Genomic DNA, 16319 nt, shown 5'->3' with positions numbered 1-16319 from the left:
ATTTCCTCATCAGATAGGGTGCACTTTGCTACCTATGACTATGGTCCAGGCATCGGGTGTGGGGGGGCGGTGGAGGGGGGCACAAGGAGGCAAATGAGCCGCAATGACTTTGAGACTAATTGAATTAACTTCCTAGACAGGTTTAAAAGGGTCAAAGCCAATAAATTCCCAGGGATAGATGCTATATTTCCAAAGGTGCTAATTGGGAGTAGCAATGAAACCTACAGTGTTTGGACAGCTATCATGAAGGAGTCAATGAATTACCAGGAGGTACGAGTGGATTGCAAAGAGCCTACCTTTTTTTCAAGAAAGGAAATAAAACGAATCCAGGTGAATACGGATCTAGTAATCTTCCAACTGCAACTTTGAAAATAATGGAATCAATCACTAGGAACAAAGTTGAGGAGCATCTAAGTGAAAGCAACCTAGCACATGGCTTCAGAAAGGGCAGATCCTGCTTGATTAACCTTCCTTTTTGCTGCACACCCCAGGAGTGTGCCCGTGATTCCCTGATACCTGCTGCTGGTAGGTGAGATTCAATGTCAGAAACACACATTTGGAAAAGCTGTAACCAGTTTCAAAACAAGAAAAGAGGAAGTCCAAGATTCTAGTAGTTCTTTTCGATAGCTTCGGAGTAACAGTCTCTGATAGTAAGATACGTGGGAGATGATAACCCCCTGGAGCCCCTTTTAGTTTCTTGACATGTAGAGGACAAGTCAAGCAGGGAACTGAAAACTCCAAGAGAGTCTGTGGGTTTTAAAAGCATCCTTTTCTGTGATGAAAAAGCAGTTCCTTTGAAGATTTATAAAGCACAAGTTGCAGCAAACTGTGTGTTAATGGCCCAGAAAATGAGCATCATCTCTAAGATGTTCACGTGGTCCCAGTATAATGGTCTCAATGTCCAATAAAAAGTGATTGGGCTGGATTTTGTTAATGGGGACGTGATGGAGGCGGGACTCCCACTTTTTGGGTTGTAGTCCCGCCTCCATTGATTTGTGGCCAACCCTCGCGATTTTCCCTTGATTGACCTTGTTGAGCCCGCCCAGCGGTGAAGCTATCAAACACTGACAATCTGACTTCTAACTTGAGTCCTTCTCCACAGACTCAGTTAGAAATCTCTCCAGAACAGAAAGCAGAGTGCTGCAACTTTTGACAGCTCGCGGCCATTCTGCTTTCTGTGCCGGTGAGATGAGGGACTCCCGAGACCTGAAGGAAGGAAGCCTGCATTAGTAAGTAAAGGTAAGTAAAACTTATTTAAACACTTTACACACACCAAACACACTTACCTCTGCACTCATGCACCCATCACTCACCTGAACACTGGACATCTCGAACCCTCCAAGCCCTTCAGCCCGACGGTCCGCCTCGCTAACTTGGCGTGGTTTGGAGACGTTGGGCAGCCCACACGTCAGGGCTAAAAATAGGGAGTAGGCCAAAAACTGCCTGTTAACTACCTGTTAACAGGCAGTTAATTGGCACTAATCCCCTTCCCGCCTCGGGGAGGCGGCTCCCAGCACAGGTCGGGTACCCGCCTCCTGGGAAACGGGCATGAAGGCGGGTTGGGGCGGGATGGGTTTGTGCCCCCTGATTCTGCAATTTTCCCTCCACTCCCGCCTCCAAACCCGCCTCCATGGGGCTTGGAAATTCGAGCCCATTGCCTTTTGAGACAGCCATCACCAAGACAAATTCCCATAGGCTTACTAAATGGAAGCCCTCCTTAACTCTTCAAGAAATTAAATAAGTATAAGTAAGAGTCATTGATAATATAAACTGGGATGGGCTCAATGGCCTTTTCTTATATTCATATGGCAGATTTTAATGCATTTAAATTATAAATTGGCAGAATGATAAACTGCTAAAACTGTCTTTGTACCATTTAGCAGTTCATGAAAAATTGTCCTGAGGTAATCAAGGGCTCAAATATTTCTCCTGGAGTCTGTTGCGTCTAAGTAACCAAATAAATATCAAGATAAGTGCAAAAATAGAACAATTGTTACCTCCTACCACCCCCGCCCCCGTGCCTTGCATAACTTCTGACTCACAGCCAGTAATCTCATGGGAGAATAGCTATTAGTCCCTAAATTATGCTGGCTGAGCAACCTGTGAGCAAAGATTTGAATGAGCTACGTTCAGCCTTATAATTGGAATATAAATCATTTTTCATGACCACCTAAACATTATTTAAAACATTTTATCATGGTATTAAGAGTCAAATTTTTGCATTCAAAATAAATGGGGACTGTTGAGGCTGAAGTGTCCACTATTACACTCCTTAAGGCCCTATGAAGGCGAGATTCAACTTTGATGGGGCGCAAAATGGGCGGGAGTGTATTGGCCGCCCGTTGTACACCCTGCTCAATTTTCCTTTCCATTTACTTCAATGGAATTTCATCCCCTATGGCCCGTATTTTCCGATGCCTATGGGTGTGTATGGGCTGTGTACACACCCGTAGGGACATCGGAAATGCCGGTTTCAGGCATGCGAAGCGCATGCGCTAAAAACCGGCATTTCTGATCCTCCGCCTGCCCTGGAGAAGGGCCTCTGCGGGCGGATAGTTCTGCTTTCTGCAGAACCTCCGCCCGCTGAAAACCCCTAGAAATCTTACGCCTGTTAAAAGTAGGCGTAAGGCCTGCTTTTACCAGTACAGTATAAGAGTTTAAAAAAGGAAAAAAAAAATTTTTTTCACTCATTTATAATTTTAAAATACTTTTAAAAATGTTAAGTTTATTTTTAGCCCTGTAAAAAACTTTAATTATTTTTTTCAAAAATTTAATTTTTGTTTAAAATATTTAATTTAATGTCATTTTAACTAATTAAAAAAAATGTATTTAATGTTTTGATGTCTTTTTTCAGTGATCCCCATTCATACTTTTGACAGGTCTGTCTGTCAAAAGTATAAAGGGGGATTCCCTTCTCCCATTGGCTGGTTTGGCCCACGTGATCCCAGGGACGCTTGCCAACCGCATGCTCCTCTGGGATATGTGGGCCCTGTGCATTTCGTCGTGGAGAGGCTCAGGATCGGAAATGGACAGACCTCGGGAGCCCTCGGGTAAGGGCGGAGATTTTTTCCCGATAGGAGGCCTCCGCACGCAGGAAGCCTCCTATCGGAAATTACGGGCCTATGTGTTTCCTCTTCTCTCTCCAAACATGATTGAATAGATAAAGGGAATGCAATAGATGTAGTGTGTGTGGGTCTTCAGGAGGCATTTCACAGAAGACTTGGTACAAAAATTCATGCAAGTGGTCTGACAAAATGTAGCAGCAAAGCATTACATAGAATTTACAGCACAGATACAGGCCCTTCGGTTCAACTGGTCTATGCAGGTGTTTATGCACCACACAAGCCTTCTCCCACCCTACTTCATTTAACCCTGTCAGCATGGATAGAAAGTTGGTTGGCAGACAAAATAAAAGGGTTAGATTTAATGGTGTTGCTTGGATTGGAGAAAAGTTGGAAATGGTGTACCTCACTCATCAGTGTTGGGCCTACTTTATATATATAGATATATAAGTGTGTGTGTGATATCTATTGGACTAGGGAATAGTAGCAAAATATGAAAAATTGCTAAAGACGCAAAATTTGGGAGTTTGGTGAATAGTGTTGAGGGCTATAAAAGACTTTAGGAAGACATAGACAAGTTAGTGGAATGGGCAGTCAGGTGGCAGATGCAGCTTAATGTGGAGAATCATGATTGATGCATTTAAGGAGGAAATATAAGGGGGTGGGACTCTACACTCATTGGAAAGACACTGAAGGGTATGGAGGAACACCTGGGAGGTGCAAATATATAATTCCCTTAATGTGCGAGTGCAGGTAGATAAAGCCATTAAAAAAAGGCCAACAGCATTTTGGATTTTATAAGAGCAAAGTGGTCATGATAAATTTACACTCCCATACTGGGTGCAGTTTTGAAAGGACAGTAAATCCATAGAGAGGGTACAACAGATATTCATAAGGGTAATGCCAGGGATTTGAAACTATAGTTATGAAGACATATTTGTGATACTGGGACAATTTCTAACTAGAGCAGAGAAGACTAAGAGGAGATTTAATCTGGGGTATTTTTTTCCAATTATGAAAGGTTTTGTTAAGGTTAATAGGGAAAGACTATTTCCTTTAGTTGTGGAGTCAGTGATGTGGAATCATCCAATTAAAATTAGTACCAACAGTGAGGAGAGATGTTAAGAGATATTTCTTTGCACAGAGAGCTGTTAGGGCATGAATTCTTTGCCACAGGAAGTAGCTGAGGCAGAGACCATTGCATCTTTTAACAGAAGTAGCCATTTGATACAGAGGAAGAAACAGGATCCGGGACAGTGGATTAGCTTTAGATTGCTCTAACAAAGAACAAGCACAGACACATTGGGCTCAATGCCCTCCTGTGCTTTAATCTTTTACGTCTCCCTGCAAGAAATTAAAGGATGAAATGAATGCTCACAAAATATATTTCAATTATTTGTCATGAAGCCATTTGAAACTTCTAACTCCATTACCGCTGACTATCTTCTTACCTCAGTTTTATTATGGGTAGCCTGCCCACAAGCCTTGCTCCCTACTTCAGTTCTGATTACATTTTGGAAGAAAGGAAAGACCACAAAACTTTGTTAATTGTCCTTAAGTGATTAAGGTGGGTGGAGTTTGTGATGGGGAAAAGTATGTATGGCCCGTGGAAGGACTGGTTCACAGGGCCCACCAGCTTTCTGTTGTCCTGAGCTTTCTTAGGCTCTTATTACAGGCCACTGATTTCCCTTACCTGCTGACTGCTAAACTGATGCAGGGACCCGAGCCATTCCAAGTAAGGCTGCAACCTTTACAGGACCTCCTGAAGATGAAAATCTCGTAGCGGGCTTCACTAAAATGGCATCCAAACATGAAAAATAACAGAAATGGGGCAGCACAGTGGCATAGTGGTTAGCACTGTTGCCTCACAGCGCCAGGCACCTGGGTTCGAATCCGGCCTCGGGTGACTGTCTGTGTGGAGTTTGCACATTCTCCCCGTGTTTGCGTGGGTTTCCTCCGGGTGCTCCGGTTTCCTCCCACAGTCCAAAGATGTGCAGGTTAGGTTGATTGGCTATGATAAATTGACCCTTAGTGTTAGGGGGATTAAAATATGTGGGGTTATAGGGTGGGATATGTGTTGGTGTAGGGGTTACGGGGATCGGGTGGGATATGTGTCGGTGCAGGCTCGATGGGCCGAAATGGCCTCTATCTGCACTGTGGGGTTTCTGTGTGATTTCTGTGTGATGTGGCAAAAGTACAGTTATGCAGCAAATGGATCCCATCCACCTTTACTTGCATATGTAGTGAAATCTTGTTACTTTTTTTTAAATCTTGGGATAAGGCAACACTGGCAAGGCTGGCATTTATTGCCCATCCCTAGTTGCACTGAGAAGGTGATGGTGAGCCTTCTCCTTGAACCACTGCCGTCCTTGTGGCGATGGTGTCCAGTAGTAGGATGGATTCAATAAACTGTTTATGGACAGCCTTGCACAGAGTAGGTTGATCCATGCCATTGCTTTGTAAAGAGGAACATTAAAATATGGCAACAACATAGCAAGGCAATGCTAGGAATATCATTAGTATTGCATAACTTAATTGGCAGCCAAATTACCTAGGAAGGATTTCTTTCCTCTGGATTGTTAACTTGTTATGTAAAATGATAAGGCTAATGAATAGCTCACACATTAACTGAGGAGACAATTGTCTTTTCTGTATTTTAACAGATAGATTATACTCATTACTTTAGTTCCAATAACACCTCAATAAAAAGAAGAAAAAAACCACCTGCTTGAGATTGTCAGTGCTGCTGAACAAACAAATCCCTTGACAAAAGTAGAAGTGATCCATGATTATATAGCAAGCTTCTGTGACAGGACTGCGCGTATAAAAATAATAGTGATTAAATTATAAATCAAGGAGAATGACAGAAAATTATTGGGAGCAGTGAAATGATTTGACAATCCGCTATGTCATTAGTGCAGCCAGAACTCTGAATAATAATCTATAAATAACGTTAATAAACAACTAAGAATGTCAGGGGTAATAAAAAGGTCGTTGCTATTGGAATCTGTAAGATAGATATTTCAGACTGGATTACAATGTTTGTTGATGAGATTAAATAATACTTCTGAGGGCATCTTCAATAATATTTCTGGAGCCGACTGATGAATATAATTATTGTTCTTACACACGACAAGCAGCGAACTGGATCAGAAAATAGAGTGGTTTTATTGCAATACCTGACACGATCCTGAATGTCATCCTAGGTCATGTGATATGCATCTATGTGTGTGGAATTTCTATCCCAACGTATTATTGACATTCTATTCGTTCAGTCAGCATGTATTATAGCCGTGGCTCATTTGGTAGCACTCTTGCCTCAGTGAGAAGGGTGTGGGTTCAAGTCTGATGCCAGAGACTTGAGCACCAAGTCTAGGCTGACATTCCAGTTCAGTGCTGAGGGAGTGCTGTGCTGTCTTTTGGATGAAACATTAAGGCCCTCTCTGCCCTCACAGGTGGACGTGAAAGATGCCACTGCACTATTTCGAAGAAGAGCAGGAGAGTACTCCCCAGTGTCCTGGCCAGTATTTATCCCTCAACCAACATCATAAAAACAGATTATCTGGTCAATATCTCCTTGCTGTTTGTGGGATCTTGCTGTGCACCAATTGGCTGCTACATTACAACAGAGACTGAGAAGGAAATTTTAACCAGGAGGAGTGCATGGGTTTGGGTGCGGGTGGGGCGTTAAAAACATCAAAACTGGTGTGGTAAACCACTTTTATCGTTACACTATAGTTATCACTGTTGTATTGTTATCACCGTTATCACTGTTGTATCACGATACGAGGTCGCCTCTTGTCGCGCTGTTATACCTGGGCTGACCACCTCCGACTCCGCCCATGGCTCCACCTACCTGCCCAGGTATAAAGGTAGTCGACTGGCTGGTATTCCTCCTTGTTGGACCCGATCACCCACGAGGGTGGGCTCTGTTATTTAGTCAATAAAAACCTTTAGTTACGTTCCTAACTCGTCGCTTTTTATTGGACGAATTGATAGGTATATCAATTTTATTGACTAAATTTTAAAGATGTCTACTACTGACCAGCCAGGAGCCCTCCCAGAAGCACAGCCACAGCAGCTTTCAGACACCGGGCTACACCAGCCACACCAGCCGGCTTGGCTGCAAGCCCTCAAACCACCGTACCTGGATCTAAACCCACAGGCAGCAAACTCAGCCCTCAACTTCAAACACTGGCTGGACTGCTTCGAATCCTACCTGGAAGAATCCGGCGCCCCGCAGAGATCCAAACTAAGACTTCTGAACGCCCAAGCGAGCCCGAGAGTATATGCACTCATCCAGGATACGACTACATACGAGGCCGCTATCAACCTACTGAAACAGCAGTACCGCAGCCCGGTAAATTACATGTACACCAGGCACCTCCTAAGATCCCGCCCGCAACAGCCAGGAGAGTCTGTAGCTGAATTTTTACGGGCGCTAAGAGCACTCGGCAGGAACTGTGACTTTAAAGCGGTGACGGCTGTTGAAAATACGGAAGATAATATCCGCGATGCCTTTGTGAAAGGCCTACGGTCCGACTACTCACGGCAAAGACTGCTTGAAGCTAAAGACCTCGACCTGGACAAAGCTGAAGCCCTCGCTCTCTCCCTGGAGGTGGCCCATCAGGACCAGGAGGCGTTTTCCAGGTACTGCTCGCGACCCTGGGACTCGGGCCCGACCCCTACCGCAATACCCTTCGCAGCGCCGCCCCCGGGACCTACCTCAGCGTCGGCGTCCCGGACCCGACCGGGCCCGCCACCCCCGGTACCGGCTCCGACATCGGGCACCCGCGATCGGGCCGCCGGCTGCTTCTTTTGCGGCCAGGAGAAGCACCCGAGGTCGCGCTGCCCAGCCAGGAACTCTACCTGCTCAACCTGCAGGAAGAAAGGCCACTTCTCTAAGGCCTGCAGGAGCGGATCTTCAGAGGCCAGCAGTGCCTCATGCGAACTGTGGGGGCGGCCATCTTCTTTCACGGCAACTGAGGCCAGTATCCCCACACGTGAGTCATGGGGGTGGCCATCTTTGATCAAGGCAACCAACCCCAATAGTGCCTCATGTGAGTTATGGGGGCAGCCATCTTCTCCGCCATTTTGTCCTACCTCGTGGGAGACGCCATTTTACCCACCACGCCCGACTGCCACCGGGCCCCCGGACCCGACGACCGCCTCGCCCGCAGACGACAACGACTCGCTTACCTACACACTAGCCTCCGTCACTCTGGATCAAGCCCGCCCACACCACCTGTCCAAGTCGATGATGGACATCAAAGTAAACGGCCACGCCACGACCTGCCTGTTCGACAGCGGAAGCACGGAGAGCTTCATCCACCCAGACACGGTGAGCCACTACTCCCTCCCTGTCCTGCCAACGCGCAACCGAATCTCGATGGCATCGAGGTCCCACGCCACGGACATTAGCGGCTACTGTGCTGTGACCTTGTCGGTTAAGGGTACAGAGTATAAAAACTTTAAACTCCTCGTCCTCCCCCAGCTCTGCGCTGCCGTCCTACTAGGGCTGGACTTCCAATCCCACCTCCAAAGTGTAACCCTAGCATACGGTGGACCCCTCCCCCCACTCACAGTCGACAACCAGCGAAGGTTAAACCGCCCACCGCGTAACACCTGCAGCCTATCCACCCTCAAGGTGCCGCCACCTTCCCTGTTCGCTAACCTCACCCCCGACTGCAAACCCGTCGCTACCAAGAGCAGGTGGTACAGCGCTGGGGACAGAGCTTTCATTAGCTCTGAGGTGCAGCGTCTCCTGAAGGAGGGCATCATCGAGGGGAGCAACAGCCCCTGGCGTGCCCAGGTCGTGGTCGTTAAGACCGGCGATAAAAATCGCCTGGTCATCGACTACAGCCAGACCATAAACAGATACACCCAGCTGGACGCATACCCCCTTCCCCGCATATCTGACATGGTCAATCAGATTGCACAATACCGCGTATTCTCGACCATCGACCTTAAGTCGGCCTACCACCAACTCCCTATCCACCCCGAGGACCGCCAGTACACCGCCTTCGAGGCGAATGGGCGCCTATACCACTTCCTTAGGGTCCCCTTCGGTGTCACCAACGGGGTCTCGGTCTTCCAAAGGGAGATGGACCGGATGGTTGACCAGAACGGACTGCAGGCCACATTCCCCTACCTAGATAACGTCACCATCTGCGGCCGCGACCGGCAGGACCACGACGTGAATCTGGAGAAATTCCTCCGTACAGCCCAACGGCTGAACCTCACCTACAATAAGGAGAAATGTGTGTTTAACACCTCGCGCCTTGCCATCCTTGGCTGTGTAGTAGAGAACGGACTCATCGGCCCCGACCCCGAAAGAATGCGCCCCCTCATGGAGCTACCCCTCCCCCACTGCCCTAAGGCACTTAAGAGAACCCTGGGGCTCTTCGCCTACTATGCCCAATGGGTGCCCAATTATGCGGACAAAGCCAGACCCCTCATGAAGTCCACATCCTTCCCCCTTACGGAGGAAGCATGCGCAGCCTTCTCCCTCATTAAGGGAGACATTGCCAAGGCCACTATGCACGCAGTGGATGAGTCCATCCCCTTCCAAGTCGAGAGCGATGCATCCGACTTCGCCCTAGCCGCCACCCTTAACCAGGAGGGGAGACCGGTGGCCTTCTTCTCAAGGACCCTACAGGGCCCTGAGATCCGACACTCGTCGGTCGAGAAGGAGGCCCAGGCGATTGTGGAGGCGGTACGATGCTGGAGGCACTACCTGGCAGGCAAACGATTTACCCTCCTTACCGACCAACGTTCGGTCGCTTTTATGTTTAATAACAAGCTGAGGGGCAAAATCAAGAATGACAAGATCTTGAGGTGGAGAATCGAGCTCTCCACCTACGATTATGATATCTTGTACCGGCCAGGTAAGCTGAACGAACCCCCCGATGCTCTGTCACGAATTACATGCGCCAGCGCGCAAAGTGATAGACTTCAGACCCTCCACAACGACCTCTGCCACCCCGGGGTCACCAGACTTTACCACTTCATTAAGGCCCGCAACCTGCCCTACTCCATCGAGGAGGTCAGGACCATAACCAGGAACTGCCAGACCTGTGCCGAGTGCAAACCGCACTTCTTTAGGCCGGACAGAGCAAGCCTGATCAAGGCCACCCGCCCCTTCGAGCGCCTGAGCATCGACTTTAAGGGGCCCCTCCCGTCCTCTGACCGTAATGTGTACTTCCTCAACATTGTTGATGAGTACTCCCGTTTCCCCTTTGCCTTCCCCTGCCCAGACATGACCAGTACCACGGTCATTAAATGCCTGAACGACCTCTTCGCCTTGTTCGGGTTCCCAAACTATATACATAGTGACCGGGGCTCCTCTTTCATGAGCGAGGAACTCCGTCAGTTCCTACTAGCGAGAGGTATTGCAGCAAGTAGGACCAGCAGCTACAACCCCCGAGGGAACGGCCAGGTGGAAAGAGAGAACGCGACGGTATGGAAGGCCGTCCTCTTAGCCTTAAAGTCTAAGGGCCTCCCAACCTCCCGCTGGCAGGAAGTCCTCCCGACAGCGCTGCACTCCATCCGGTCACTACTTTGCACTGCCGTTAACGCCACCCCCCATGAACGAATGTTTGTTTTCCCCAGGAAGTCGACTACGGGAACCACTCTACCAACCTGGCTGACCTCTCCGGGGCCCGTCTTGCTGCGAAAGCACGTGAGGGCCCATAAAACAGACCCCCTGGTCGAGAGGGTGAACCTCCTGCACGCCAACCCCCAGTACGCCTACGTGGCTTACCCAGACGGGCGGGAGGACACTGTCTCCTTACGAGACCTCGCACCCTCGGGCACTCCGGAGACACCACCTTTACCCCCCCCCACCACCCCCCCAATTCCAGCCCAGGTAGACGGCATGCCGGAACCCCACGAGCCTTCGCCGACCACGCAGACACCAGCACTAACACCGGATAATGCAGCACCGCCGCTGCGACGATCGGAGAGGCTTACGAGGCCTCCGGACAGACTGACATACCAGAACTGGTAGTACACTTCACCCCGCCGGACTCAAATCTAAACAAGGGGTGAATGTGGTAAACCACTTTTATCGTTACACTATAGTTATCACTGTTGTATTGTTATCACCGTTATCACTGTTGTATCACGATACGAGGTCGCCTCTTGTCGCGCTGTTATACCTGGGCTGACCACCTCCGACTCCGCCCATGGCTCCACCTACCTGCCCAGGTATAAAGGTAGTCGACTGGCTGGTATTCCTCCTTGTTGGACCCGATCACCCACGAGGGTGGGCTCTGTTATTTAGTCAATAAAAACCTTTAGTTACGTTCCTAACTCGTCGCTTTTTATTGGACGAATTGATAGGTATATCAACTGGTACATCAGGAAGCCGGCTCCAACCTGCCGACTTTAACTGTACACGTTAGGCTGCTTGAGCGCAACCCCCTCAGGAGAGGCGGTGCCTATTAACATATGTTAATCACTCAATTGGAGTGATATTTCAACTGACTTTTAAATTTAACGGTCCATCCATGGGTTTCTCGAGCTTCCTGAAACTTGCCAGTGAAGGCAAGGAAAGAACACAGCAGCAATTGAGGGGCTGAAACAATCTCATGGAAATACTGCAATAAACACTCAGTACTCACTCACAGCTGCTTCCTTACCTGCTAGTGGGAAAGGGTTTGTTCACAGTACTTTTGCTGAGAGTTTACTTTCTAAACTTTGGAGGTTTTCTGAATCACATCAGGATGGGTGGCACTTTGGCTGCCTTAGATTGGACCTATATGAGGACCAATATGACCACCACCACCAGCTACAGCAATAGCAAAATACTGCGGATGCTGGAAATCTGAAATAATAACAGAAAATGCTGGAAACACTCAGCAGGCCAGGCAGCATCCATGGAGAGGGAAACAGAGTTAACGTTTCAGGTCTGTGACCCTTCATCAGAACTGGAAAAGGTTAGAGATGTAACAGATTTTAAGCAGGTACAGAGGCTGGGAAAGGGGAAGGGGAGGGGAGGAAGGAACTAAAGGGATGGTCTGTGCTAGGGTAGGAGGCAGGAGAGATTAAATGTTGCAAATGGAGATGGCAGAATCATCAACAGCCTGAAAAATGGGGGCACGGGTTATAGTCTGAAATTGTTGAACGCAATGTTGAGTCCAGAAGGCTGTAAAGTGCCTAATAGAAAGATGAGGTGCTGTTCCTCGAGCTTACGTTGAGCTTCATTGGAACAGTGTAAGAAGCCGAGGACAGAGAGGTCAGAGTGGGAGTGGAGCAGAGAATTAAAGTGACAGGCGACCGGAAGCTCGGGGTCACCCTTATGGACTGAACGGAGGTATTCCGCAAAGCGGTCACCCAATCTGCATTTGGTCTCCCCAATGTATAGGAGACCGCATCATGAGCAGCGAGTACAGTAAACTAAATTGCAAGAAGTAAATCACTGTTTCACCTGGAAGTGGTGTTTGGGGCCCTGGACAGTGGGAAGGGAGGAAGTAAAAGTTGCATCTCCTGTGCTTGCATGGGAAGGTGCCGGGCGAAGGGGAAGGGCTGATGATTAAAAACTACGCTCCTGCTGCTGGCCTGTTGGGCCACCTCCAGCTACACCTTCTTGGTGTCACCAGCAGGTTTCTTCCTACCATTGCTGGGGAAAGTATCTCTCTGCGGCTCCTCACAGCCTCCAGCATCACATCAAGGGGAGGTGTCATTGAAACACAGCGCAGCCTTTGCCCATCTCGAATCATTCTTAAACTTCCACTTCTCTTGTTTCCAAATCCAACTCCTCCAAATTCCAAATTTGGATTGGCCCTTTAAATACTGGGGTTGAGATCTTGTCATGTGCGTCCTCATCACGCCCGCTGCCGCTGATTGGATGGCAAACCCGGAAGTAAAGTGCTAATGAGCTGGCTGAGTTAAAAAGCCACTGACAGACACGCTGCACTTACTTCTGGGTTTCCCACGTGGTATCAGACCCCCGCTCCCAACACATCTCTGAGTTACTATCGAGATGGACACTTCAAAAGTACTTAATTGGCTATCAAGAGTCAGCTGTGGCTCAGTGGGTAGCACTCTCGCCTCTGGGTCAGAAGGTTGTGGGTTCAAAGTCCCACTCCAGAGACTTGAGCACATAAAGCTAGGCCGACACTCCACTGCAGTGCTGAAGGCGTGCTACACGGTTGGAGGTGCCGTCTTTCAGATGAGACATTAAACTGAGGCCCTGTCTGCTCTCTCAGGTGGATGTAAAAGATCCCATGGCACTATTTTGAAGAAGAGCAGGGGAGTTATCCCCAGTGTCCTGGCCAATATTTATCCCTCAATCAATATCACTTAAAAAAACAGATGATCTGGTCATTATCACATTGCTGTTTGTGGGAGCTTGTTGTGTGCAAATTTGCTGCTGTGTTTCCTACATTACAACAGTGACTACACTCCAAAAGTACTTCATTGGCTGGAAAGTGCTTTGGGACATCCTGAGGTTGTGAAAGGTGCTATATAAATGCAAGGCTTTCTTTACATTGAGGAATATTCACATTTACCATATGTCCAAAGATGTGCGGGTTAGGTTGATTGGCTATGATAAATTGACCCTTAGTGTTAGGGGGATTAAATACGTGGGGTTACAGGGATCGGGTGGGATATGTGTCGGTGCAGGCTCGATGGGCCGAAATGGCCTCTATCTGCATTGTGGGGTTTCTGTGATTTCTGTGATATGTAAGATTTAAGTAGAGTGAAAATCAAATTGCAAAGATTGAAATGCAGTGCTATAAAGGTGTTGATTTTTTTGTGAGTCTGTGCAGAAGAACTTTCAGGAACCAGAAAAGTCCAGAGCCCTTTTGGATCAATCACACACCTCTTTCACTATATCCTTCAATTCCTTGTCTTCCCAGAAACACATCTATTTTGTGCCTTTTTAACCCATTTATACTTTTCATTTTAGTAGCCTACCCTAGTAAATTTATAATCCCTTCTGCATAAAACCTCCACTTATAATATCCGACTTTCTTTTTTTAAATTGTGCACCCCTGTTGAAAGTGTTTAATTTCATAGATATTTTAATTCTAAGATTTAACTCCATGCAGGATGGACTAGATCAAAGATGTCACTGTGATTGGGTTAGGTTGTTGCTTTAAAGTGAAGTGATTAGACAGTCTGCTATCTTTTGAAATCTATGAACTTCTGCATTATAAATTGCCTGCACTCAATTTATAAGCAGAGGTTCACCAATTTCAAACATGCTGTTTGTTGACTTCTTGTCCCCCTCGCCTGTTTGTCTGGAAACATAAAACATTGAGTGGCAGCTGCACAGATTGAAATGTGTTTGCTGCTGAATAATGCATGATTCCAGTCGGGATCTCAACTTGCATTAATGTATGTAGCTAGATATGTATTGGTTGTTCTGTTACATTTTATGTATACATTTTGATCTCATGTAATTTCAAAGGGATTGAGCAGTTCAAAAGAAGACCCTGAGTAGAATGCTGTTCATTCTCACTTCTGAGATAGAGTCATAAGGAGTGACTCAAAAATATAAAAGATACCATTACATAAAGCACAATTCAAGCTCTATTCAACACTAATGCCCCAAGGACTACAAGCTGATGGCATCAGGCAGGATTTGCCATCTAATAACTTTAAGTTAAATAACATTTTTTTAGTACGACCAGGAGATGTAATTTAAAAAGGTAAATTAATCCTGAATGGACACTGCTCAGTCTATCTGTGCTTAAATTATTTTACTGTTTCAGTATTTGCTGAATTCCTTTCAGTTTTCCTATTTTAGTTTTAAAGAAAAATGTTAGTTAATTCAACTTGAAAACCTGGTCTGAATTTGACATTCCATCACATTCAAAGAATGTGGCATTGTCACTCCCCCGTGCAGTGAACCAGCACTAAAATTACTGAAATGGTCATTGTTAATTCTACAGGTCACGCGCATCTGCAAGGGGAGATTATCACAATAGAGGCACAGCAGACAGCGTCAACTTAAAGGAACTGCTGTGAGACAGCTGAAAGCGATAGCATTGGTGGTTGGAGGGGTATCTCCGGAGTACGCCTCCGACCCGTGAAACATTTCCACACCTACCTGCTGTCGTCCAAGCTGCGGAGAGTTCCCTTCTCGGGCCTCCATGCGTGCGGCAGGGGAAAGGGCCACAGATCCCAGGGATGCAGGCGGATCGGAAACATCCCTGGGATCACGTGAGCCTGGTCCTCCAATGAGAAAGGAGGATTCCATTGCAATCATTTAGCAACGGAATCCCCTAATGACAAGCAATGGAATCCCCAAATAATTAAACAATTTAGACAATTAATATAAATATAAATGTTCTGAATTTCAATTTTATTCATAACTCCCTTCATTACACCAAATACAACAAAAAATTATTTTTTTGAAAAATAATTTTAAACATTTTAATCTGGGCAAATATTTGCATAAACTAATTGTAAGTGTTTGTGCATCATTTTTTATTTTTAAATGTTTAATTTAAGATTTATAAAAACCCTTACGCTGATGAAAGCAGGCCCTATGCCTGCTTTTATCAGATATAAGAATTTCGTAGGCAATTGCTGGGCAGTATCACAGAAATCACAGAAACCCCACAGTGCAGATAGAGGCCATTTCGGCCCATCGAGCCTGCACCGACACATATCCCACCCGATCCCCGTAACCCCACATATGTAATCCCCCTAACACTAAGGGTCAATTTATCATAGCCAATCAACCTAACCCGCACATCTTTGGACTGTGGGAGGAAACCGGAGCACCCGGAGAAAACCCACGCAAACACGGGGAGAATGTGCAAACTCCACACAGACAGTCACCCGAGGCCGGATTCGAACCCGGGTCCCTGGCGCTGTGAGGCAACAGTGCTAACCACTACGCCACCGTGCTGCAAATAGCCCAAATCTACGCTAACAAAACTTATTTTACTTTTGGTTCGGATGATCTTGATGGATCGCAAGTTCCGGGTTTTTGCGCATGTGCAAGCGCGAGCGGAAACCCAGAAGTTGTGGGGCCCTTCAGAAGGACTATGATGATGAGCGTATGCCGTCATAGACACCGTAGTTTCAGGGCACTGCACAGGAGGCCATACCCACACCAGGTCTTCAGCGAGCAGGTCTCCTACCTCAACTTCACTGAGGAGCAATGTGTCAGGCAACTGTGCTTCATCAAGGAGGCTATTACTGAGCTATGTCACCTGCTGCAGCCATATCTAGAGCCTTGAACCAGGGCATGGACCACACTGCATGTGGCTGTCAAGATCACTGTGGCCCTTAACT

At 47.2% G+C, this 16319-nt stretch overlaps 1 long non-coding RNA gene across 1 annotated transcript; it reads right to left on the bottom strand.

Annotated features, from left to right (window-relative positions):
* Positions 1–4628: 4628 nt before the first annotated feature.
* On the bottom strand, positions 4629–15195 carry LOC147110626 (uncharacterized). The gene is made up of 3 exons (XR_015080100.1): positions 15124–15195; positions 11705–11889; positions 4629–4854 (listed from the first exon to the last, which is right to left on the bottom strand). It is a non-coding gene; the product is annotated as an uncharacterized LOC147110626 (long non-coding RNA).
* Between the last annotated feature and the right edge of the window lie 1124 nt (positions 15196–16319).

Source organism: Somniosus microcephalus, chromosome 11, assembly GCF_052327205.1.
Source record: "Somniosus microcephalus isolate GS21.2 chromosome 11, FLI_Smic_1.0, whole genome shotgun sequence".
NCBI classification, from domain to species: domain Eukaryota; kingdom Metazoa; phylum Chordata; class Chondrichthyes; order Squaliformes; family Somniosidae; genus Somniosus; species Somniosus microcephalus.
The sequence above is the reverse complement of the archived record's forward strand: the minus strand, read 5'-3'. Positions and strand labels throughout refer to the sequence as shown.